This window comes from Bombus vancouverensis, chromosome 4, assembly GCF_051014615.1.
Source record: "Bombus vancouverensis nearcticus chromosome 4, iyBomVanc1_principal, whole genome shotgun sequence".
Classification (NCBI taxonomy): domain Eukaryota; kingdom Metazoa; phylum Arthropoda; class Insecta; order Hymenoptera; family Apidae; genus Bombus; species Bombus vancouverensis.
Window position 1 is genome coordinate 15,244,199 of NC_134914.1, and position 27,616 is coordinate 15,271,814.

A 27,616-nucleotide genomic window follows, 5' to 3' on the forward strand; every position below is an offset into this window, starting at 1 on the left:
ATACACACGATGAAATCGTTTCGGGGTCGGGAGAATAGCCCTGACCTTCCGCAAGTCCCCGTTCGTAAGTTGTGATAAAACGAAAGCCCGGTGACGTCACTGGTCCCCATGTGTCACGATATGCAGCTGAAACTTCGATACGTTGGTCTTTGAGCGTTTCGTTTTTCAAACTTTCGTGAGAATGGATTTTTAATGCGATGGACCGAATGGTTTTTATAGAAACAAGTAGTTAGGTACAAGCAAAAAAAAAAAAAAAAAAAAAAGAGAGAAGAAAAGCGAAAAACAATGAAAGGCGTAGAAAAAAATTGAGCTAAGTGTTATGAATTTTAAAATCATAGTAAAATTTATCGTAGGCACGGTCGTACGTATCGTAGGTACGTATCGTAGGTAGGTAATAACTTTATTGACTAGGTAAGTTTCCAACGAGAATCCAGTTAACCATAGAAAAATATGAATATTATACTAATCACTTCTCCAAACCACTTAATTCTATGTCTATCCGATTGAAACCGAACAATGCCATTTATCTTTCTTCTACTGCATAAAACCCAAGCCTAACACTAGGTTTACGAGACCCGTCAATTTGACGAATTTAAAAAATCACAGCACCAATTTTAACCGTTTTGCATCGTAAATTAATCATTTGAACCCAGTGTTAATGTTATTGTTATTTTTTTAATGATAATTTAAAAAAAAGACTATTTATTAATAATTTATTTAAACGCGAAGCTTAATATTGGTCCTTTCAGACTTAATTTGAATAAATCGATCTTTCATGGAAAAATTTTCGTTTACCCGTCAATTTGACGAGAGCTCGTAGAGATAGGTATATACGAAACGCCCGTAAACCTAGTGTTAAGTATTACTAACTACCTAATTAATGTGAATTGTTTCAAACTAATTGATCCTTTTAAACGCCTCATTCAAAGTTGTTTAAATCTGTAACGTCTATTGATGCAAACAGAAGAACATATGTAGGAGTTTAGGAAATAAAACTGACCAGAAGAGCTCTAGCTTTGGGACGGAATCGTGTGGTTCCTGAACGGTTTGTGAATATCTGGCTGGCAGGTAAGCGATGCAGTAAAATAGAATTACTTCAGAGAAAGCAAAGATGCATACAGAAGAAAGCAGAAAAAAGAAACGTTTTGCTTCTATGTCATCATTAACGATGCAGAATTTGTTTCTAATCTAGGATTTCTCATGGTTCTGGCGAAAAAAAGCGAAGCTGAAAAAATAAGAACAAAGAGGATAGAGAGGTAGCAAAAAGAAAGACAATGCTCGAAGGCGCTTCGAATACGATCAGACCGAGACGAAAGAGAAAGTGATTTAAAAAAGCGTCCTTCGTGACTATATGTACCTACCCGTAAAAGTTACGACTATAAGTTGCGATATAACTCAGTGATTTGAACCCGTTATATTCATATTATACGCGCAATAGGTTCAAAAGATATTTTGGACGTAGGAAAATATATTTTCCACAAAACTACGAAATAGTGCTTTGAAAAGTCTATCTAGAAAAATAAATTATTTATGTATCTTCTTATTTGTATAGCACAAACTCGGGAAGTATTTAAGACAATAATTTGTCTACTAAATTTGGAGTAAATTTGAATCCCGATCGAATTCTAACGTATCTCTGCACACAGAAAGCATAACTGTGAAACTATTGAAAATAATCGAAATTCATAGGTTCTAAACAACATGAAATTTGTTCAAATAATACTTTTATGGAACATGTACATATTATACTTGTTTCTCTACATCAAAGGAAGAATTGCAACAAAAATACAGCGAATTTCTTGCATACTGAAGAATTCAATCCTTCCGTGTATTCCTCAAGTAGCACCACTTTATCCAATTTGCACGAGGCAAAATTTAATCTAATCCAGCAAAATGTAACGAAAACCTCACATCCTATCGTTCATATCGTCAAAGGTACCGCCACTTATATCCAAGCGTGCTTCTAGCGTCTCGCTACATTTCATCCGACAAGTATACACGTGTCCAACTAGACATAACCATAGACGTGCAAGAAATCCAGACGAAAAACAAAACGGAAGAACGGAAAAGAAAAGAGAAAACTTACGGTACGTAGTAAGGAGAGATTGATCGATAAGGTGAACGTTCCATCTAATAATGGAGAAATTTCGTTCGAATGGAAGAAGGAGCGCGAGGTAAAGGGAAGAAGAAGAGGCATGTAGACGGTGATTCCCCGAGCCAGAAACGTTCGTGATGAACGTAGCGGTGCATCGATAATCGCTCGCGTGCCACGAAGGCGCGAAGGACGTAACGGAGATACAAGCTCGATACGCTGTACTACAGGCCGATCAACTCGATAAGGTAATTACTAAATGCTAATATAGAGAATCGTGTGTATTTCTGCTTTGCACATAACTATCCGCATGCCGCGTCTTTGTACGTTGATTTAGATGGCGGCTCGGTATGGGTGGATCGCGATAGCTACGACAAAATTGTTATATTTGTATCTGAAAGGAGGAAATTTCAACGATTAATTGAAATTAATCAAACGAGTGAATTGAGATTTATGTGACGAATGTTTTTTAGTGATTTGTGAACTTTTGTTAATACAGTGTATTTGATGAATTTTGTCAGCCAAAATGTAGCATGTATTGTGTTAAATTTCAAATCTATTTCAGATTATGTATCTTTTTATTTTTGTACATTTTTAAGATGACGTTTATAGTACGACCAGAATTTCCTTTCTATCCTTGTTAAACTATAGCGTTTACATTTGTGAAATTTTTATGTAAGAGACAGTAGATCGATGTCTCGATTTTTATAGTATGAAGTAATTAGATCATATTGTTATTTGATCGGCTTTAAGCTTACCAGATGAATTTCATCATTCGATGTTCACAATTCGTTGTAGGACAGACGTTCTTTGAGAAATAATAATAAGACAGATCGCCAGCTACATAGAGATCGTTTTTCCGAATAAATTAATAGACAAACGAAATCTTTTTATACAACATTCTCCAAACTAATGAAATATTATTGACGAAGATAACAAATGAATGGTACAATTTTATAATAAGACTAATTAATTTCCAATAACTAGTCTTCGCATAAAAATCATTTCTAACTCCCATCTAAACATCCGGGTAATAATATAAAATTATTTAACTAGAACTCGCAACCCTTTCCACCGACCAATCACTCTCAACGTAGCGCCCATACGCACTCAAAAGCCTCCAGCGCCTCTCTCAGAGCCAGTCGCAAATTCCACAGGTCAAGAACGACTTGTGGTGTCTGTCTGGTTGTCGAACGATATCCTCGAGCACTAAATATTACGAATGCCGGGCGAACTTTAAATTAAACGACGGTTCAAGCCCGGCCAGATTAGCCACCGCGCAATGCATAAATACAGTGCAGAACCGGCGCGGTGTCCCGGTCCCTATGTAACGCCGGGACTTACGAGCGCCTTGTGTCCCGAAAAACACGTCCCTTATCGTCCCGGTATCTCGTGCAATGCCGATGTTACATGTTCGTATCGAGTGTCATTAAGTGTGATTATATTACCCCGTCTGTTCACGTGTACATCGAGATAGAACGAGATAGAACGTGAGAGGGGGGTGGAAAACAGAACAGGAGAGAATGGAATGGAGAGAAAGAGAGTGAGTGAGAGAGAGAGAGAGAGAGAGAGAGAGAGAGGAAGGAGAAGAAAGCACGTTCGAGGACTGGGACACAGGAGGGCACAAGAGGAGGAGGTTTTCGTGCCGTGCTGCCAGAGGACGGGGCCAGAGAAGCCGCTTTTACGTCGATACGTAATTTATTGCCATATCCGATATTAAAGTATCGTGGATAAGACGAAGGGATTGGCAGAAGGTCTACCTGCGAGTTTCTTCCCTTTCTTCTCGGCCGCGAGGACGCTACGCGTGTGGGAGTTTCTTTCTGCACCTCTTTTGTTCGTCCCCATTTCTTTTCTCTTCCCTCACCCGTTGCGTTTCTTTTCCACTTCGCGTATTATTTTGCTTTAGTTTCAACCGTATTTCTGTTCAATCGGATTCGAGCGACATTTCAGGAGTTTCGAATATTCGTCAGTTGACAAGAAATTATTAAGACAAATTATTAAATCAGGTGGTGAAAATTGTAAGTTTAGTTCGGCTAGATTCGTAAAAATATTTAATTTTAATATTTTGCGACAAATTTTACAAATAATCTCGATTTACATTTTATCGATTCCATAGAAATAATGATCGATAGATCGTGCATCTATACTTTTATCGTCTACTTTTATCACTTCAATTTAGAAAAAATTTAAAAGCACAAATATTCGCCGAGTGCATTTAACATACAAAATTATAGAACGCGTACAAAATATAATATCTTCTACGATGTATAGTAGATGAAAGAAATTTCTGCCTAAGTTTCATTTCTCTAGTTCTATGTTCATAAAAATATAAATTTTTTATCAATATTTACAATTAATTAATAATACCATTTACAAGCGATGATTCGATATCAACGTGTGAATCCGGCTTTATAGGAAACACGAGTCGCATTTCTGTGGAGTAGTTCACAGGATCTGTGCGTTGATTGATGACAAATTGGTGTGCTAAGAGTGAGAAGCTGATGGATATTTAACGCCGCATTTAGCCTGGCAACGAGGCTAGTGGAAACACGGTTTGATGTCGCACGAGGATGAAAACGGCTGCTTAAAATCCTCCTGCTACTTAATGCATCGTTCGCTCGGAGGTTGAACGTGAAAGATGTTATTTCCCGGTGCTGTTATATTATAGATATTGTAGCATATTTTGCAGCGGAAATGGAGAAATGATATCATTTGTCACCAGGACGAAAAGTCGTTTAAGCGAGTGGACAACACCAGTGCTTTTTGTTAGGCTCGTCATTCGTTTGGATAAATTTGGAAGATGTGAGAGAGAACGTTTTGGCGGAATTTGTGTACTATATTCTAAACAATCCGCTTCAATGATCGAACGGTGCACTTTAGCGATTAGATGAAATTCTGATTGAGTGTGGTAGCGTAAGTGATAGTGAAACTCCGCTTGGTGGTGTTCCGCTGGCTGAGATAGGGATGGGTGGTACTGTTGCGGGTGTAGATGTCGCTGCTGGGGTACTGCTGTATTTTCTTCTCATTTAAAAATCGTAGAAGAAAAATCGGAAAACTACGGGATCGCGCTGGGATTCGAGAACCCGGGTCCTTAGGTTCGTAACCTAAGGCGCTAACCACTGCGCTACTGCCGTCAGGCCGTACTTCGTGTCGAGCGGTAGTATTTATTGTCGAGTGTCGCTACATGATAAAGGAAGGAATTAAGTTCTTTAATTTTTTACTAAACTCAACGTTTCTGAATACGAAAATAATTATTATCAAAAAAGGTAGATCTTCAGAAAACGAATTGGCAAATGTTACAAATTCTGTATTACGTAACAGAATGAAGAACTTCGAGGGAATCTTGAAATTCAACCAATATAGAAAACTACTGAATCTTTCGTAAAGTTATTATACCTGAACTTCAAAGCCATGTGAAATGCGGCTAAAAGAATAGAAAAAAAGACACTATCGAGAGAAGCGGAAATAAGTAATAGTTTCTTAATGGACGACAAACGAAAGGAAAGCAGGTATGGCAAAGATAAAACGAAAGATCGTAATACTCCTTAATTTGGTGGCGCCATGAATGAACGAAGGAACTCACGTTTCACCCTGGAACGCACACTCATCTTCCCTTGGGCCGTGTTAAAACTAACAAACCGGTGGCTCAGCCGTCTCTGTAATTTTTTAATTACAGGGCCGCGTCTCTCAGTCACTCAGCCCCGGTGACTTGCAACCGGTGTCTAGAATCCACTCCCTAATTTTTAATAACACCTAGCGTCGGAGAGAGCCAGAGTAATAAGTTTGTAGGCGGTTCTCCGTGGGTTCCGAACCAGGAGCGGAAGAAACGAAGGAGCGGCGAAAGAGAGAGGCAAAGCCACCGGAAAACATATTGGTAGCGTACAACGAAAACCTATTTTGTGGTAGGTGGTTCAAATTACCGCGCGTCGTTTTAAGAAGAAATTACTAGATTAGAGATAGAAATTACTAGATTAGGGAAGAAATTACTAAATACTAGATTTACTATAACTAGATAACTAGAATACTAGAAAAAAATTCCTAACGTGTGGGTGTTTTAATTATTTACGGTATTTAAATTTTACTGAAATGAAACGACATTGTTTTCTTGAAAATATCGACGCAGAATATTATATTGATTTTATGATATAGATAGATATTGCATGTGCGTGTGTTGTAATTGGTAAACGACAAGGGGAACAGGAAATGTAATAAAAACTACGCAAATGTCCGTTAATGTTTGTGACAATTGTAACAATTTTCACTTTGCCCTTTTGTTAATATTCAGAATGCGTGAGTCATTCTGTTCCATTTATTTGGCTTTCAATTATTTGTTCATTCGAGATACACATCAAAAAAAGAGATTTGGAATAATATATAATTAGAGTGGTCCTGCGAGTACCTATGTGTCGGTATTATTAAAAATGTGAATAACCTCTGAATTATATGTTGAATACGATTGAAAGATTGTACGCAGAAGTTTCATAGCTTTGACGTGGCACAACACATGCGTATAGTACTTTCTTGTTCAACGCAGTCCAAACGCGACAAACAAAAATTCAATTTCCTATCTATATTAAAGCAACGAACCATTCAAGTCACACGAAGAAATATTCTCAGCCCATAATACACCGGTTCAATCGGTTTTTTCGTTGAAATATTCATTCTTTCACACAACGTTTCTTCCGATTACGATCGAGCCTCCACAGCTGCCATTACATCAACCCTTCAATACAATATCACAAAATAATCTAATCTTATCATGCGTAATAAACAATTCCAGTTATCGTAGCCAAAAAAGACAAAACGAAAAGAAACAAAGGAAAACTAAAGAATACTTGATGAAGACTGGAGGCATACGACTATGCCTAAGTTGTGTTAACCGCAACAGACGAAATGGGAAAAAGATAAAGAAGAACGGATGGTAAACGCGAAAAAGGGACGAGGAACCAGAGCAAGACGTCGGACGTTCTTCAAATCAACGTGAACGCGATGGGTAGAAGCAGTGACAGCCGGCCGAGCAATACGCGGGTTTTATTATGCGCGCGATCCGCGCGCGCCTTCTGACCGAGGCTTATGAATAAATATCGCGATTTCCGTCGGCCGAGAGATCGAGAGAGTCGAACCTAGCATCGACGGTGCGGCAACAGAACGGATCGATAAAAATTCGTCTCGTACAGCCAGCCGCCATAAATATTCCAATAAAGGTCGACCGTGCGTCGTCGGGCCGCCTTGAGAACGTTTCGTCTCTGTCCCTATATTCAATGCCCGTCCACGGGCTGGCCGGCTTACGTCGCGTGGTACGCGAGAAAAATTTTCCAGGATATTCTTTCTCTCTTTTTCTTTTTGTTCTTCTTTCTTTCTGGTGTTTCTCGTTTGTCCACGATCGACGTCCCGGAACGATCTCGCGGGCGTTTCGCGTCGAGACGACGCGACGTGTTGCTCTGAATTTTCTCGAGGTGAAAATCTTTCTATTTCCAATGTGATATAGAAACGATAGGTTGTTTGTATCTTGTGACGCGAAATACGAAACGAGATTTTAAGTGGAAGTCGTCGAGTATGTGATTTTGGCGAAATTCTTGTAGACAAATTTGCATGGTGTTCTTTATAATTTTTTCAGATTTCCGTCACGGATTCTCTCTACCCTTTCAAAGACACGTTTCTTAATGAAAAATGTCGTTGATTTAGCGATGGGATAATATAGCTTCGTTGGAAGATTGTTTAAAAGCTTTTCCATTTACTTGTTCACAATTTTAGAATAAATTTAGGATCTTATGGTTTCTTCGTTTCCATGATTGCGCGCGGTAGAATTCAAGGAACTAGTTTCTCTAATTAACTAACCACAACCTAATTAAAGTTACTAATACTATAGGTAGTACTAAATGTTTTTAAATTATGGTTAGATGAAAGTAGATAAATGGAACAATACCTTTGGTCAGTAGCGTTGCTGGTTTAACGGAAAGTAGAAACTTTAAATTTGGTATTGAAGTGGGCCGTTTTCGCTTGCATGACCTGAAACTGAAACAACATCGATTTAAATTCGATTCCAACATCCATAAGATTTTAAAGTGTACTTTCTTTGTATTTGCATTAAGCTACGCCAGATTTCCATTACATTAGATACCTACCAACGTCTACCGCACTTTTTTTTCTTTTATAATAACTTAGTTGAACAATCATTTTGACTTCTAGAATTGCAATTGCGTTACTCTTCGTTCCTTTCTATCTCTGATCGATAATCATAGTATCACGTACAATAAACTTTTATAATTTTTAGCCATGTCGGATAAATATGTAATTCCAAATTATAAATAATTTCTTATACGACTCTACACCGTGAAACTTTACTCCAAAAGCAAATTGTTACTTCCAATACCAATCTATCCAACGAAAAATCAACTAAAAAGTATCTAACCGCTTGGAATTTTTATTTTATCGTTCAACAGTCAGGATAGGCATGAGCCATCGCGTTTCAACGTCGCGTCGAAGGGGATGATAAACGCGAGGAGCACGGTTCGCCGAACGGTAACGTCGATTACACAACGGCGAGGGATCGTTTTGAAAATCACTTGACGATCGCGATCGAATCCAACCGGCCGTCCCGTTCAATTTAAATATTTAACGGAAGAGAATAATAACGGTCCATTATGTTCGCGCGACAGCTACGCGATGCTGTGTGAGCGCTGGTGTTGGTTGCGCGCTATCGGCCAGTGTTATTAATGTTACTATTTACCATCGCTGCTGGCGCAATTGTCATCACGCCAGACAGTACGCGGCACTAATTACCGTCACGGCAGCCTATTGTTCCACTTAAAGCTGATTGTTATCGTTACGCAAATTGCAGCCAATGCAGCGCGCGCCAGTAATGATTTCGCACCGATATCAATTCCGTCGAGCGTCTGAATGCCTATATACTAATGCACTTATGTACATTACATATACATGTATATACGTGGAGAACACGTTGCCGTGGATGATAATTTTTCTTATTGTTAACGACATTCCGATCGTTAATAAGCGGGGCGGAATAGTTTTCCATTAGCGGTGGACAGCGAATAAATGACCGACTACGTAATCGGACAAAATAATCGCCGGCTAATGTCTTGATAGATTGACGCGATCGAACGAGGTCGATGCGCCGCTGGCTGCTGCTTCGAAGCGAATTTGCAAGTCGAGTTTTGCGAAATTCTTCAACACGACAGTGATCAGGGGGTGAGATCGCGCGGTGACTGTTACTGCGAGCCAAGGTCTTCGGTCGAGAAAACGTGCGTTGTAGAAGATGAGAATTTTATGATTTAGCGTCTGTGTGGAAGTATCGTAGCAGAAATATGGAGAGATCTTACATTCGGATCTATGAAACTGTTGATATCAAGAGAATCTGGATATTACGAAGTCTATAGATGTTGTAGGATACCGTATGTTGCATGAGAATTCATAATATTTTTGTATCAAATTAATATTTCAATCTTGTTCCGAGTTGGAAATTCTTGGCAATTGGAAATTTGATGCAAAGAGGTGGGATTTTTTAAAATGAAGCTCATACGCGAAGGTAGCATCGATAATACAGAATTGATTGGCAACGCGTTGAATTTTAAGATTGTTTCACGTACAAAAATTGGAAAACGCGATATATTTCTTTCTTGTATTCTTCAAATACGATTCTTTTGAACTATTCCTCCTAATTACTTTAAGAGCAAGAACAGTTCATTTTCGCAACTGACAGGATAAAATAAAATCATTGTCGATCCTTTTCATCGACTACAATCAAATTTAATCGAACCGATGGTTTACGGTAAAAGGAATGTTCAGATTTAAAAGAGCGAGCACAACTTCACCAGCCTAAATCACGCAAGCGATTGACGTTGTGAAAGCAGTTCTTGTTGGTTTGAAAAATCGTTAACAAAGATTCTTCACGGCGACAAACGATAGATAGATCCTTTGAAACAACGCGACGGTTACGATAAAATTCCGCGGCGGCTACGTTCGATCGTAATTATCTGGTCGTGTTTATAAATCACCATGGATCAATTAATGCACGAAACGAAGGGAGAGAGATAGAAGGGGGAGAAAAAAGGGGGCCAGTAAAGGTAGAAAGCATGCGCCGTTTTATAATACAGTCCGTGATCTTAAATCAACGTCCTTTTCTTGGCCAGAGATAAATCTTGCGCGGTCGAGCTCGGCCTAAGAAATATAAATACGATTGTGCATAGAAACGGGGCGTTTTGTCGCTCGAAGCGCGCGTCCAACGAAATAGTCCTCGCGATTTCGCTCCACGTCCTCGTTTTGCAAGGAACTCGCGAAACAGGGAAGGATTTATGAAGAATTTAAAAGAACTCCTTCATTTTTTAATTTCTTAATTTAGAAATATTTCTTAATTTTGACCGACTAAAGAAAAGATGGATATTCTGTAATTAAGATGACAGAATTTGGTTCGAAGGAAATATCACAGCGAGAAACGCTGTAGATAGTATCTTCTGTGATTGGAGCAATAATTGTTAGATAAATAATATGTGATCGTTTGCACTGTTATTTAGGTACACTACTTAGGTATACTACTTGGGTTGGTTGTAACATATAATATGTTATCTCTCTAACACATAGTTTTGGAATTTGCAAAAAGCAATATCAAATTCTGAGAAACTTTGAAAATACGTACGCAATGCAAACAGATGCGAAATTGTTTCAATGCTTGGAAGATTAAGCAAAATAGATATAGTTAAAGATAACAGATCTCTATGGTATTTATTGATAAAAAAAGTTGTATATTTTGTCACATTTTCATAAAACGATCATCCCTCGCATCGAATCATTAATTAAAAAAAGATATCGTTTTTAATCAAACAATTATTTTCTCAAGGCAAATGGATCGATATTCTGTCGAGCATACATCCTATATTAAGTTCTAAACGATATTATATACAGAATTTCTATTATATCTTCCGCTATGTAATATCTTTAGAAATTTTAATATTTCAGAAACAATCTATGGCTTCCCTGAAAGCATCGGGATGTTTGTTCGTCGAAGCGAGGAGAATTCTCCGGGAAGGACGCGTCTGCAACGAGCGCTGCAACGCGAGTGGACGCCTCCCGGTTCGGACAGCGTCTCTTATTAGCCGCTAAGGCGTCGCGACGCCCTGGTTGCAGAAAAATCCGCGAGATGGGGACGCCCGTAAAGCTGGCTGCCACAAAACGCAAGGCAGAATCGAATCGGGAAAGACGAAGGCGCTAATTCATATGCCCGATTCTGTTTCCGCTGTTCTATTTTATTCTCAAACGTCTTCGTCGTCGGATATTCATCAGAGATGGTATCTAACGCGAGACATGACATCGCAAATTATATTTGCTCGAGGATGTAACTCATTTATCATATACTTCGTGTAGTTCTTTACGTTCTAACGTATTTATTTACATGTATAAGGAACGTGCGCATGTATATGTACATACGTACGTGATGTATATTAAAATGATGTCTCGGGAAATTTACATTTTACAGAATGTGATAAGCGAACCACGTGTGAGCAAGGATTACTCGGTTCTTTGACATTCTTGCAGCTTCGACTTGCTTTCACGGTAGCTGACAGATTCCTCGATATATGAGCCTTCCAGAAGGTAATGATTAACTTCTACGTTTTGTGAGTTTCATAATTTTCTCACTCAGGTACACGATTAATGTTCAATTCTCGGAAAACGAATAACTTACTCCCCTAAGTTTCTTTATTGCAAAAAGACGGTATAAATGATAGCGTAGACAAATTTTAAGGATTAATGCTAAAATTTCAAGAATTAGCGATTATAGCATTATCAGATTCTTTTACTTTTTAATTTTGAAACTGATCGATGAATCTTCTGGATGGTTCACATTCATAGTATATACATAAATTGCGATTGTTTCTATAGTAATTTTGTTTACTTGATTTTTTGAAAAGTACTATCCAAATTCAGGTATACCGATATAACGAATATTTTAGAAGTTACCAATTCCCGACAGACCCTGCAAATTGTTAAAGCCGTTTATTTATTTCCTTATTTATCATCGAGAGATCAATTATCTAACGCATCGTCGCTGCGTGAACGTAACAACATCCAGACATGTACACCGAATCCCAAGAACGCAACAGAGTACCCTTGGTTTCAACAGCTTCAAAATTTTCTGGAAAGCCAGCCTGTTGACGCGTCGCGGAAACGCGGTCGTTCCCATTCCCGGTTCCATCGCGCAACAGAAATATCGACTGAAGTTTTAACATACACCTCTCGTATGGCTGCCGAGTGCATCTGGGCTGTCGTCATGGGAATATAAAAGGGAGCTGCAACGATAGACAGATAACTAGAAGAGGACAGAGAGGGAGCGAAGGAAACGGCGGGATAACAAGGGACCAGAGGGGGTTGAGTCGAAAAGATAGACGAAGGAGGGCAGCCGAGGGGGGGGGGCTGCAGGGGAGAGGGAGGAGAGAGAGTAAAGGGAAAGAAAGATCGAAGGAGATGCTTGTCACCTCCTACATCTTACACCTCCGCGCGCGCGGATCCTGCACGCTTTCCCATTCTACATACGCCTTCTTTTCTGCATCCTTCGGCTCCCTTCGCTCCACCCCCGTGTTCCACCCTCTGCGGCGCTTCCGCGTCGTCTTCTCAGCCGCCGCCGCTAACCGTCCACCCCCGCAACCGTGCCGCGGCAGACAGAGAGAGAAGCAAAAGACGATCGTGCCTGCCGGAGAAAAAGGTGGCCGAACAAGCCACCGGGAGGGGATGTGCTTGCTTCGAGCATAGCTAACTAGCTGAATCTGAATCAATACTTACTTCCGCCCCCAACCGACTCCCATCCTCTTCTCTACCGAGTCTCAGCCAGCTCCTCTTTCCTTCTTCTCCCCGACCACCCCCTACCGGGGTCCTCCTTTTTAGCGAGAAAGGACTTTCGGGGTACCCTCCTGCGCTTACCTCTCACCACCACCCTCGACCACCCCCATTACCCTTCGCGTTACTGTCTTTCTATGTGTCTCTTTCTCTCTGCTTCTTCAGTTATTTTTTTCTCTCTTCTTATTCCCCGACCTCCTCCAACCTTACCTCCCCCCGTATAGCTCTTCTTCTACCCTTCGTCGCGTCGAGCCTCGTTCCAATCCTTATCGGAGGAACTTCTTTTCCCTTTGCGGACGGCATTTTTCGATAGTCGCGACGTTTGATCAGCCGAATTCACGCTTCCGCGATCCTCGCCCGTTGTAGATTTCGTTTGCGAAGCTCTCGCGAGTGGGCACAGCCGAGCGGAAGATCGGATCGTTCTCGCGAGCGAGTTTTCCTTCGTTTCTGGGATCTTCGGGTTCAACGGTTCGCGTTAATTTCGTTCGATTTCGGTGTTTTGCGATTCCTAGCAACGAACGCGGCTTCCTCAGTCTTTATTGCGAATTGAACTGTTTTGTTGGTGTTGAAAGATTGAGCCATTGCAAAGATCAAGTATTAGCCAGTTATATCTGATGAAAGTTTCTTAATTTTGGTATCGAACTATCAAATATTATTGTAGTTATTATATACAGATACTACCATCATTGCTTTGTTTAACTAAGCGTGTAACATTTTGCCTTTAAATAAAATTTTAAACAAAATAGAATTGTCGAAAAAGTAGAATTTTCTTGGTGCAAAGAATAACTAAAATTGGCATCTGCGATAAATATCGCGTACCTAAAATCGGGACAATTTTAATACTATTTCGAATTTTGATCTAAATATCCTGTGAAGTTTGCTACCAAATTACCATGGTAAATCGTAATTACAAATAATCGCAATTATTATTAGACAAAGATAAATTGTTTTCTTACGCATTTTACTCAGATAAGAAGAAGTATTTGCATAAAGAAATAACGGCGTAACCGCGAGAAGAATAGACCAGAGGCAATTCTAGTCTCGGCTTAGCTACTTTAAAATTCGAGTCTTCTCTTGTGGCATCACGATCTACTAGCAGCCACGACTCGAGGACCGATTCGAGGGGTTGTTTCCCCTTGACAACCTACGGGCATCCCCTCCATGGTTTTACGACACCGTTCCACCACAACGCTCTTAAAACACGAAGCTTATCTCTTAAGTAAAAAGTACAGGAAATCCTGGCTTCGTGCAGATTCGTCTTCTCACGACGGAACCAAATTTAATTCCTGTCTGGAAATATCCACACCGAGCGTTTATATGCAATTTATACTTTGGGTCTCCATAGACATTCCATCAAGAAACAGATCTTTTTACAGAGATTTTTTTAATGCAACAAGATACTATGTAAACTAGTGAGTAAATCAATGAATAACCATTAATAAATAATACTTCTTTAGAATTCTGTGAATAAAAAAAATAGAAAGGTACAAGATACAATATCTTCAACCGATACTCGTCCTTCAGAAATACTAGTTAATTTTACTATTTTATTAATCTTATTAAAAACTATAAAACTTAATACTGCGTCGTTTTATTAAAATAAAAATCATACTAAGAAATTGTCAATTGCCAACTATCCAAAATCTCGCCTGTTCCAGGAAAGAATTTCTTCTATTCGTACGAAAGCTACAACAACGGTGGAACGCAACGTTCAACGTTATCGTCCATATTTTCATTTTCCAACGCTTCAAACCAAAAATGTAACCAATCTGCCACAACAAGAATCAACCTCTCCGCCCAAAATCGTTCTCCCGAGGCAGCAATTCGCAGCATCGCGACAAGCCGAGCAAATCCTCGTCTGAGACGTCGTCGTTGCCTCGCCAAACGTTCTCGTATTTGCGTCCGCAGGAAATACGTGGAAGAGAGGCAGAGAGACGCGAAATTCGTAGGTGAGATTACAAACTGAAGTCTTGGGACGTCGTTCATCGCGATGTTCACTGAACTGGTGCGTCCCACCCCACAGCATGCACCCTTTAGCTCGAACCAAAAGGTTGTTTCCTCCGCGTCGTGACGGTTGACTCGCGGGTATTATAATTCCCCGACTGGCCGCGGGCTAATTGTGTTGCGTGGGTGTGAATATGGTTTATAGTTCGGCGGAAAAGCTGGCCGCGGGCCAGGCAAACGAGCTCACGTGACGTCACGCGACGGAAATACACGAGCGGGCTAATTAGGCGAGGCACCTCTCCTCTTACGCTCGAATGCAAGCGGAACCCATGCGTCGCGACGTTTCTGCAACAACGTGACTGGAGACGTCCGCCGTCTCCTGTCGTATCGCGTGTTTGGAGTTGTGGAAAAATCAGAGAATGGGGGAAAGATGCGTTAGGAAAAAATTGTTCGGAGCTGAAGTATCGTTGACGAGAACGCAGGATGGTTTAGAGGTAGATTCTTGTAAAGTTCGGGATATTTTTGGATTAACTTTAAGGTAACATAGAATGTTAAAATGTCGTGTTGAGAGCAATTAAGCAGCAAATATTAATTCTGAAGAAATTAGAAACTTTCGTACGTTTCTTCCGAGGCTCTGTTATATTGATTATTAAACTCGAAAGTTTCGTTAGTAAAGTTTATTGTTGGTACTATTCGTTCTAAGAAATTCAAACTTATTCCATATATTGTACTTCTCCGCTGGAAGAAATCTGTTTCCTAGGAAAATTCGTCCAACGTTCTATCGTCATAAAGCACGTTGCGTAATTGATGCTTAATTTTTGCAATAATAATTTGACAGATTATTTAATGGCCACGAACGTTTATTTGCAATTTTTTTGCCTAATATTTGGCGAATAAATGCTTCGTATAACAATTCTGACATTTGGTAACGTGTAAAAATTGCTCGGGAGGGGAAAAAATTGAGCTATAAAACTATGATTAACGTCTGGCAAGAGTATCGTTCTACTTAATGTTTCTAAATGCGTAGGCGGAAGCGAGAGGGTTAATTAACAAGAAATAAGATTCTACTGTACATTTTTGGCGACTGTTCTATTCAGTGAATTATATTTCGAAATAGCATAAATGAAGTAATGTTCACAGACGACTCGACTTTAATTTCTAGGGTGCAGATAACAGTTTCGAACACGTGATGGTTGGTTGGTATTTATAGATTCTTGATTGACGTTCGTTCTCGTTCTGAAATTCTCGCCATGATTCTATTAAGACATATTTATCGCGAAATTACTATTGCATTTACTATACGCATTTACTACGATTGCTTCATTTTAGTGTTTATAAATCTTACGTATGTTAACAAGAAGCATCGTGTACAACATCTCGACAAGGATTTACTTACTTTTGGCATCGAAGCGAACAACGTAGTTATGCTTTTTCGTCAAAGCATTATCACAAGATCATTTATTTATAAGACTATACCGAATGTCTCGCTAATGAAGAACGAATCTCGGAATTTTATACTACGTAAATTCTATAATTCTATTTATATCGTACTGTCATCTTTCTAATTTTTATACGAAATAATTTACATTCATTTTTTATCTATTCGTAATGTCCGATACCTAAATATCTATTCTACTTTTAGCATGAACGAGCTATCGCTTAACGTCTTTTAACATCCGTTTAGTTTATATCTAACTTGCGAGTTGCATTTAAAAATTATTCGCGACTTGATATTATTAATTTCATATTTTCATTTCTACGCAATCCATCATTATCGACAAAAAACGATCCGCATCAGTCTTAGGGTTTGTAAATTAATCAGATTTTCGTAGTCATCGAACCGCAGATCCTCCTATCAACCTGGCGCTACATTTACGCGAAGAGGCGACCATGATCGAGGAAATATTCTAGATCCACATTCGTGGAAACGAAGTCTAAGCCTTGGTCGGTGAATCAAATCGACTGCGACTAAAACGCTCGCATCCTCTCGCGTAACAACCTATCTTTCTACGAAATCAGCCGACATATCTATACCACGTTAAACCGGTACACACGTAAAAGAACAGTTTAAACGATCAACGACGAGACTCGTTCGCGAGCGCACGTGTATTCCCGACTAGAATACTCGCGTGGGGTCCGCTTCCTGGTCGGCGCCGATCGTGTCGCGTAGATCCTTAATTAACCAACGCCCAATCGCAATTTCGCCGGCGGACAAAGTGAATCGGTCGTCGCCTTCGTTCGCTCCGACGCGATTAGAGGAGACACGAAAAAAGAAAGACTAGGAGAAGAAAAAGGAAGACATACGTCTATCGAATAGAGAGGACGAGAGGAACAACACGGAGGCCCACGCGTTTCATTTGCATCGGAAACGATCGTCGATGCACGCACCGGTTCCCCTCGCGGGCACAGAGCTGTGTAATTAGCGGGGCATAGCAATTAACCGAGGAGCGGCTCGTGCGTGTGCCTCGGCCCGCGTGAGCTCGCGAACAGACGAGACCGAGCGTAAAGAGTAAAGTAAAGAGACGAGAGTGGAGTAGACGTAGCGCGCGAAGACACCCGTTTCCTCGAACAATGTAAAGCGGCGTGTAAACGGTGTAAACGCGAGGGGTGGGCAAGCGGGCGTGACTGCGTTAAGTCAAGTTAAGTCGAGGTTAACTCCCTTAATTACTCAGATTTAATCAGAGCCCGAGGCTACGTGTGCGTATACACACGAGCGGAGGTACCGTGGGCATAACTAACCGTATATAAACCGTCGAGAGGAAGAGCAACAGAGAGCGGACGAGTTATGAGACGTCGCGTCGGAGAGGGGAAGCACTTGGTCGGTCGGTCTTCGAAACAGGAACGGATACCGGGGACTGACTGCTCGCGACTTTTGCCTCACGATTGCTCACGTGTTCTCTCTTTCTCTCTCTCTCTCTCTCTCTCTCTATATATATATATATATGTATGTATGTATACGCGTACCTATAAACAGTATGTGTATATAGCGGCATAGTGATCGTGTGTGATGCACGAGGAAGACGACCGCCATGGACGGATAGTAGCGTGTTGAACGTCGGTGGAAAGTGTGTATATACGCGAGGCGTCCGCGCGCGATACGAGTAAGTAAGTAGAAAGGCCCTGGTTGCTTGCTCGCTCGCTCGCTCGCTTGCTTGCTTACTTAACGAAGATTAATTGCGCTTAAACCAACCGCGCGCGCACGGCCTCGCCACACAGCTTCGTTGGTCGCTCTGCTGTCTCGGTTCGACTCGTGGCCGCGTGCATTCTAACGTGACCCCACGAAATCTTGACCGTGATCGAGGATCGAGCGGCGTCGGTATGCGCGATTCGAATAATTTCGCGCGACCGTTCGTGTCGCTGCCTCCGGCTGCCTGTCTGTTCCTCTTTCTGCCATCTTTTTGGTTCTGTCGTAGAGACTTTTCGAGGAGGGTCGGGGGTGGCAGGTCGATTAGCCACGGCTCGAAAACGGCGCTCCTCGCGGGCTTAGTTTTAAGCGCGACGTGATTTATACGGTTAAATGAGACGCCGCGCGGGAACCGGCGCGGCGGGACGCGCCAGCGGACAACCCTCCAAGAAAAATGATCGGGAACCGCGGTGATGAAGATTAATGACGATTAATCCGGCCGGTTGTGATCCATCGGAGATAATCGTTAAGTGACTACACGAAATCTGATCCGGCCCCGCCGTGGAAGCTCGCGAGACCCTCACGGATCCGCGCGTATTGTGACCGTTCAACGACCGTGGAGAATTCCTCTCTGAACCCAACGATTTCGTCGTCCGATTCACGATTCAGACGATTCCATTCATCGTATCTTGTGTTCGTGCATATTAAATGCATTCGTTTTTTATTTCAAATAAAATTTTAACAGTAGTTTCTCTGCGAAATATAAATTCAACCGGAGCAACTCTTATACACTGCATTTTCCCAACCATGTAGTTTCGTTATCTCGGATTTAGAATGTTATTTTAGAATAATTTACGCGTTAAGAAATTTCCCACGTTGAACGGAGAATATCTGTAACCTGTACCAAATATGTGACAAAACCGCTAAATTTTGCGAATACATTATGAATTTACAGTTATTTATTTATTCCCGTAGAACGAGGCTAACTATGATTTCCATTAATCATACACAAGGTTAATCACAGGGATTTGAACACGTAACTGTAAAGCCAGCCGGTAATTACTCGTACATCAAAAATACTACGATCAATTTGCAAAATTGATCTCAAACGAGTTCCGTTCGATTCCATGATTCACCATGAAATTAGTAAACGTCCGTACAATTATTTATACCGATACGATCGTGACAGTCGTGTCTTATTACAGTACTAATGAAATTTTCAAATGTTTCATAGAACGCATATACAATACGGGCATAAAAGTTTACTATAGTAATTGCTCGAATACATTCGCGAGCCACAGTGTATAGTACGTACGCTTGCTATTTTACAGCTATATCGTGAAACTCTCGAATTAACGTACAAAGACGTAATTATCCTGGTGGCGCGATTACGCAATCTACGCGGCGAATCTTTTTCGCGGGCATAAAATCGCGATTAATTTGCGCTGTGGAGCTCGCTATCAACGGAAATCGCTACAAGGACGAGCGAGAAAAGAACGGAGGAAGGAAGAAAGTAAAATAGCCAGTTCTGTATAGGTGCTAGGTAACGTCTCCTTGATAACAATCGCGCGGAGGGTGGAGAGGGCGAAGGTTGCGGTACTGTGGGTGGAGGTGAGGGCGGTAGCCGTGCCGGGGGCCGCTTTTGTTGTGTATAAAATATTATTTCGCCGTGGCCGGGCATTCATTCGGTAGGAGCTTTCCTTGAAAGGCGAGCTCAAAGATTAAGGACTGGCTGGACGGTAGGATAATTATCAAGAAAGGAAGAATTCTGAAAGCGCGGCTCACCGAGACAAAGACGAGGGTGGGGTGAAGAGCCAGTATCTTGACCAACTTCTTTCCCTTCGATCTCCCTCTATCTTTCTTTTTTTTTTATACCTCCTCCTTTTACGTTTCGTTGAAATCAGCTTAGCAGCGGCCTTATTAACTTCCGATTACAATTTTATGAAATTAGAAAATCGACGATAATTGTTCGATTTTTGGTTGAGTTTGATACGTTGCGGCAAGTGCGAAGACACGCTACGTGTCGTTTTTAAAATTTTATTCGCTCGTTTTCGACGAAAGAATTTCAAAATTTTGCTGTATGTGATATGAACGATGTAACTGTGAAATCAACGAGAATTCGCCTTAATTTTTGATCTCATTTCTACGTTCTATTTTTGGTTAATGTTAGTTGATCCACGTACAACCTCTTTCCTACGATAATTGCAACTACTTCCTTCTCCTCCCATCTGATACGTATCTTTATTAACACTTCACTCATATCGCGCTTCTCCGCCACCTTTCAGTGTCTAATCAGTCCACTCATACCGCGTTTGTTAATCACCAACATATCAATCAGAAATCCAACCTTCCTCCCCCCCTAATTAACTCTCTTTTCCTCCAAGTATTTTTATTAATCGCTCATCTCGCGAAGGAATGATTAATTCCGTACCTCCGCTTCCGCCCTGTTTTCCAATAGCTCAATTTACACCGGTCGTTAATCGCCGAGGAATCCTTGTTGTAACACGCGAAATTCAAAGCCGAGCAGCCTGAAATTCCTCTTCGGTGAATCGAACTTTCTCTCCCCTTTTTTCGACCAAGCGGAATATTAAAATAAATGGCGAGAGGCATTCGGTTATTACACTTTGTTATTGGGCGAAGGTCTCTCGCGAAGATCTCGTGGCAACAGCTGCCACCTCGAACTACCTAGGCAAATAAGGGCGAGGGGAATAATTATACGATGGCTAATTGCCCGACATCTCGACTCGCCGCGAGACATAACGAAATAATCTCGAAGCTCTTTGCCTCGTTCTATCTCTTCTCTTCCCTTCCTATCGTTCTCCCTTCGCTTCTCTTCACCCCCACCCCTTCGTGTTTTTATTCGTTCTTTTCTTTTTCGGGGCCGGCCGTATTCTTAACGGAGAGAAGCCACCCCCGCGAGGGATTCTTTTCTCTCGGTGAAATTAATTAGACGGACTTCCTGTCACGGGAGAGCGAAGGTTAAAGGCGCGTGCTTGATGAGCTTGCTTCGTCACTGTTGCTTTCTTTATTGCGGCCAGGGGGAGAAATTCTGAATATATTCGCGATAGCGCTGATTAATGTTCGCGAGGAATTACGGTGGCCGCGCGCTTTTGATGAGGCAATTAGACGAGCGTCAAGAGCTTGATAAAACGTTTGCTTGCCGCGATAACGTGAGAATTAGCTAAAGACTGTCGATAAACGTAATTTGAGTCGTCCTGTGGTCGTGTACAATTTTTTTCAATGACTTCATGATAGGTATGAAGATAGCAAGAGCGTTTCTACTTGGTAATTTAGCAGTCGGAATGGTAAACGATGTGAAGATTTGAAGCGAAGAAAGAATATTTTGTAACTGTAATCGTTAAAATGAAAATCATTTCTGTAAAATCATAAATTTTATAAAAGTTTATAGAAATGTATGTGTATTATAGTAGTCTCCAAAGGTGAAAAGAATTACTTAATATTTGATAAGTTTTAATATTTGACATGGATTCGAATGCAAGCATTATTCCTTCGCTTCCTTAATACTTAAATTGTTTACTGTTTAAAGTCTACAATCATTAACTGTGGTTAAATAATTCTCAGAGAATGCAAAGACCGCGACTGAAATAATTTTGACCATAACAAATTCTGGTAATACCTGAACGAAATTGTTTATTGTCTCCTGGAATTCTTATCGAATAGATTGGTACTTTCTAAAATTAGCATAATAATTTTACAGGTAAACTGAGGCACAAGTTCACGTACCACTGAACACAGAAATGCTAATAAAACTATATGAACATAAATAATAGCATGTCTTTGAGTTGTCATAGTAATCCTACAGATAAATTCCAACCCATTTAACGTAACAAAAGAAAAAAAGAAAAAAATTATACAAACTAGTAAATGTATAAATCTCGTGAAACTAATCGTACCAAGGATCGAGAAATTTTAATTCGATAAAATTGAATTCTTCTAAATTATTACGCTGATGTAGCAATTAAATCCTGATATATATTGCAACGGTAACACTTATAAACGACATTTATAGACGCGTGTAATCTTACATTAGTTAACAGACCGATGCCCGTAAAACTTTGACGAAACAATCGTTTCTGGAACTGTAAATCACACGTAGAAGCATATTGCGTATGCCACATGACACATTAGAAACTTGTAATATCTTACTATAATAATAGACATACATGTGTATAACTGGTCATAATAAAAATACAGTTCATTGTCATACTTGTCTTTTCCTTTGCATATACGCGATTGTAAAAAGGCTTCGCCAATGATTAATTGCTTTCCATTTGCGCAAACTTGTTTCCGTTCAAACGAACAAACTTTCACCTCAACCTAGTATCTCCTACACATTCTCTTCGTTCGGAACCTGCGAATGCTTGCAAATTCTAAATTATTGTATTTGTATATCAAATTAATTTACTTACGTATAAATTTCAGCACTGTCGTAACAATTTTATGCATAATTTACATGCACATTACGATTGAGATTAATTCTTTGCACCAAGAAACCAGGATCTATAAGGCATATCATCGGTACAAGATCCAAATTGAAAAATCGCACGTATTGACAACGGTCTTTCGTACATGTTTCGAACAGGGCGAAGAGAAATTCATTTTATCATTTACAAAAAAAGAGAAAAAACGAAATTTATAATACTTATAGTTATACATAAATAGCATATACGAATTCTGTACACGTAATGTCGAGTTTGCAAGTGCAGCGCGCGAAGAACACAACCTCGTCTTATCGTTGACAAGACGAGTATTTCGCGACCGATGGAAATTCGAAATTCGACAGATCGCAGGCGAAGTGCTATGTACAATTAGCAGCGGACGCTGCAACTACACATCTTCTCGAAGTTAGGAAATTTGTTGACAAAGAAAGAATATAACGAAGAATAAGAAGAATTATAAAATCTTCTTAAATGGAAAAAATTCTTAAATCCCAATTATTCAACTTTACGAATCCATCTCTGTTATTTCTTCCTGTCAGCCGCCATTCTCAAATTTCTGACATCCAACGTCCGTCAAACGATCCTGGACTTCCGTCAGGTCGCGAATTCGCGCGCGTCAGCTTCTAATTTCCAATGTCTTCTGCGCGGGTAACACGCAAGCCGGGTTTTCCTCGCGTTACGAGATTCCAAGAGCAGCGGCACGCTCGAATCCGCCCGAGGAAGGTGGTTTCACGTGCAGAAATGCAGAGAGCCGTCAGCAATTTCACGAGAAACGATTCCCCCGGTTGAGTGTGGCCCATTCTCGTTCTTACCTCGTCGAGGCTCGGTGCCGTGGTTCCGAGAGGACCCCGGGACCGCGTATTCGGCGTTGGCATTATAATCACAGGGTCCGTGGTCGCGGGGGCCAAGGGGGCGAGAAGAGGAAGCATGGCGGCCCATCGAGAGGATCATTTTCGCGGCGATAATTAGGCAGCGAGTCGCGCGGTCGTGCTGGTTGCACGATGAAAAATAACGAGGAAATAATTGCCTGCAGAGGATCTCGAGTACCTGATGTTCGACGGCGAGCGATTTGAACAGCCAGAACGGCGATAAACAAGAAAAGAAAAAAAGAAAAGAGAAAATTAAAGGCAGTGAAGAAGGAGGAAAAGAAGAGAGAGATAAAGGAAGGTGGTCTTTTTTAAGAAGGGGATGACGGTGGTGAAGCGTGGCGAAGAGGACGATGCCGGGGGATGAGTCTCGTCGTTGCGGTGGCTCGAGGTGATGAAGAAGAAGACCGTGGTACAGGAAGAAGAAGTTAATTAAGTAATAAAAAGTCACCAGGCTGCCCTCCAGATCCGGGCTGAAATTAAAATAAACATCCCTTAAATGAGTCGCCGCGACGGTATCCACCCCCGCTTAACCGGAGCCGCTAATTAATTCCAGGCTTGTGAAACCGAGAGGAACAAAAACCTCGGGGTTGAAGTGCCTCTGGATTCTGTCCTGGTGCCGACCGGAGACGAGAAACGAGGGTGTGAGGGTCAACGGCAGACAGGGAGAGAGAGGGAGGGAGAGAGAGAGAGAGAGGGTGAAGGAATGGTGTATTAAACACCGCGAAACCAGCCACCGTCTGACTCTTTAATTAGCCACCCCTAAAGCACCGCAACCGGGAGTGTCGAGGGTCGGTGTCGAGCAACAGGTGAGATGCAAAGCAAGGGTTATTCTTGGCTTTAGAGCTTGGAGAGGCCGCGGAGGGTGAGTAGCCAGCACCGTACCGTCAACGAATCGCGCCCCGGGCTACGCTTTGAATATTGCCGAGAGATAACAACGATGAGATCGATGGTGAAACGATCTGGCTGTTTTTAGAATTTTTCCCTTTGAAAGTTTTCGAATTTGAATAGATGTAATGTGTTTTGTGGTAGAATTTATATCGATATTAATCGACGGATGTTATTAGCAATGTAAGAATAATAGAAATGGTTGAAAATGTATTAGTTTGGTTCAAAAAACAAGACTGAAAATAGACTGATTTGTATGTACGAAAGGTAAAGGAACAAATACTGATTCTTTGTTATAATTAATAGTAACATCTTTGATATTATATATTAAAATATTCTTGGATATATCTTTATAGTAATTATACTTAAAGGATTATACGTTTAACCTGTGAACTGCAAAGTAGCCAACCGCCAACACTAGAAGGCTACGACGACAACGAGTCTGTCTATTTTGCCAGCGGTCGAATATACAGGCGAATGATGCAAATACCGCACCTAGCGAGACTCCCTCTACGTCTAAGGCAGGGACTACCGGGCATAGCCTCACTGACGAGTCCACCGGTAGTCCCGGGACGAAACGCACCCTCTTTTTTCATCCGCCACACTTCTTCCCTCGTGAATATCGTTTCCAATAAGACAATAATTTTCTCTAAAAGTAGAATGAAGAAGATCTAAAAAATTAACGTAACGTAATTCCAATAGGTGAACTCGTTTAAAAAATGAAAACTAGTCACGTCGCCAGCTAAACTTCCTATCGATGATCGCGCGAAGGGTTGCCACAAAAGAATCTCGCGATTGAAACGGGAACAAATAAGTTGTCGCGTGAAAAGGGTCGGATCTCGTCAACGAGAAAGTGTCGACGCTAATTAAAACCTGTTGAACGAGCAGCTCGTGAAGCTGTAAAAGGATCTCGTGTTGGGTAAGGGAGAAGGGTTGCAAGGCGATGAATATTCCAAGATTGAATCCACTTCGCGAAAGGGTTCGAGGCTAATGAAAAGTACATTATGACCGACGTAGGTATCCAGAAGCGCTGGTGGAGAAGGTACCGTGGGGCGACAGTCGCCGAGAGCTCGAGATCGTCGGGGGTTAAATGCGATAATTTGCGTGGGAGGGTGAACGTGGTTGGAGACGATAAACCCTCTGCCATTTAATTACGCTTAAAACATGCATTAAATATTGTCGGAGGGTGGAAGCGTCGGAAGGGTTGAACCCTTGGGTTCGTTAAATGAGCAGAGATTTCCCTCCTCGACATTCATCGCTTCCGCGCTTACAGTCCTGTTACGGATTTGTAAATCCGCGAAACAGCAGCTCTTCACGCGTGCTATGTATTTCGTGATGCGTTTGAGAATCTCTTTATTGGAGGGTTGAAATGATTTCATTCCGTAATAGCAAGCTTAGATTTTTATGCTAGGGGGAATATTGATTTAATGTGATATATGAGCGGTGATAATATTTAAGATACGCGTTGCTCGATATACAGTAGATACACATTCTATGTTCTCTAATATGGCGCATAATTGACTGTTCAAATATTTTGGTGATGTGTGGGAAGTGTAATGTTAGCAATAGGTATCTTGTAATTTTCATATACAATTCGCAGATTCGGTTCTGATGTCTGACCAATGTCTTGGTGTTAATGAAGTTTGAAAACGTTTCGTATAATATATATTCGTACAAAGTCTCTATGTATGTTCAGATATTTTCATTCAAACCTCGGTAGATCGAAAGAGGTGCGTTGAGTAGGCGAGTATTAACAAATAACGTTTAGTATATTAATTTGTCATATATTCAATATATTCTAATAAATATAGCATCAAATAATTTTGATAAAACGTTAATCCTATAAAAATACTACGTTTTAAAAATTTTCCTTCAATTTCGTTACAAATTTCCGGAATACCCCAATTTAAATACTCTAAAGAATATTCAATCAACAAAGTAAACGATATAGGTACACATTATCTCTATCACGATCGCCTGCACACGATCGAGCGCGAACAAAACGGCAGGCCACAATTAATACAATAATATCCAACATACAGGGCCCGTAATCAGCATAAATGCAATTAGTATCTGGCTGAGGGTGGGCCTCGCGTCGAGTACGTAAATTAGCAAGGTAACCCTTCCGTGAAGTTTCAATTATCTCGTCGAATGGCGATGGAGTTTAACGAGATTCTTAGATGGTGCTTGAAATTCAAAGGACGAAGCCACTTTACGGTACCCTAACGAAGCCACCTGCCTGGCAGCGTCCACCCTGTTAATTTTAATCGAGGGAGACGCTTTCACGTGAATTAGAAAGGGGGTGTCGGTGGGGGGATGAGCTGGCGGTGCCAGTGGACGACGGCCTTACGACTGCAGCAAGCCGCTCGTAAAAGACCTTCGTATCGAAAGTGTCGTCGCGTCGGTGGATCCGCTTGGGAACTCCAAGCACGATCAAATGAATCAACAGAGACAATTAATAGCCCAGCGAGGACGCCTTGGAAAAGCGTCGGGACGCCGCCGCCAGCCTAGCAGGTCAATGTGTGGACAACAAATCTATCTGGCTGTCCACTGAGCACACTACCGTACGAGCTATGAACTACCGTCGCGCGAATTCCACCATGTTTCTATACAGTTTCTGGTTTACAACGCTGGATATTAGTCAGATTTTTCTTGAAATCGCTGTGTTTCGTTACTGAAATTAATTGGATTAACATAAAAAGTTTGGACGTTTGAAGTGGATTTCTTTGACGGGATTAAGAATACTTTTTAATCGGCAGAGACGTAGTCAAATCAGATTTTCTGCAGTTTGTAAGTCTAATTAGTAGGTTGTATTCGATTCTATTAATTATATTAATATAGAAGTGGCAAAAATTTTTATTTTCATTAATAAGTATAATCGACAAATCTCCTGCTTCGAAAAATGTCTTTTCTACAGATTTCTAAGATATGAAAATCTCACTGTACTTAGGAAAGGAATCTCTGAAATATCTGATACCAATCTCTGAAATAAAACTAAAGTACGAAATTTGTGCAACAAATTAAAATACCAATATCTTCTGTACACAGATGGGTTAAAAAGTTCTTAACTTTCATAACCGAAAGATACGCAGTTGATTTCACCGGAAAGTCGAATGAAACAAACGCCTGTCGTGAATATTATTTTGACAGGCGGGATGCATTGATTCCGGTGAGAAAGGGTCCAGTTGTGAGACACGGAAACACGAAGACCCGAATTCAGTAGCCGGATGAGGGACACAGGGTGACGGTGTGAGGAAAGTGGGGGGGGGGGTTAGGTTAGAGGTTTCCAAATCAGGACAATTGAGTGTGCGCGACTCAACCGCTAATAACTCATTTCCGGCGTTTAAAAGTGATACGTTGCATCCCGATTCTTCTCTCTCTGTCTCTCACTCTGTAA

General features: G+C 41.0%; 1 protein-coding gene across 2 annotated transcripts in view; it reads right to left on the reverse strand.

The window, feature by feature from the left end:
• zfh2 (Zn finger homeodomain 2) overlaps positions 1–27,616 on the reverse strand; it is a 389,827-nt gene that overhangs the window by 210,129 nt on the left and 152,082 nt on the right. For both annotated transcript variants that reach the window (XM_033350922.2, XM_076617743.1), the window contains exon 5: positions 8,019–8,107. The gene's annotated coding sequence lies outside the window, so the exon portion shown is untranslated. The remainder of the gene's footprint in view (positions 1–8,018; positions 8,108–27,616) is intronic.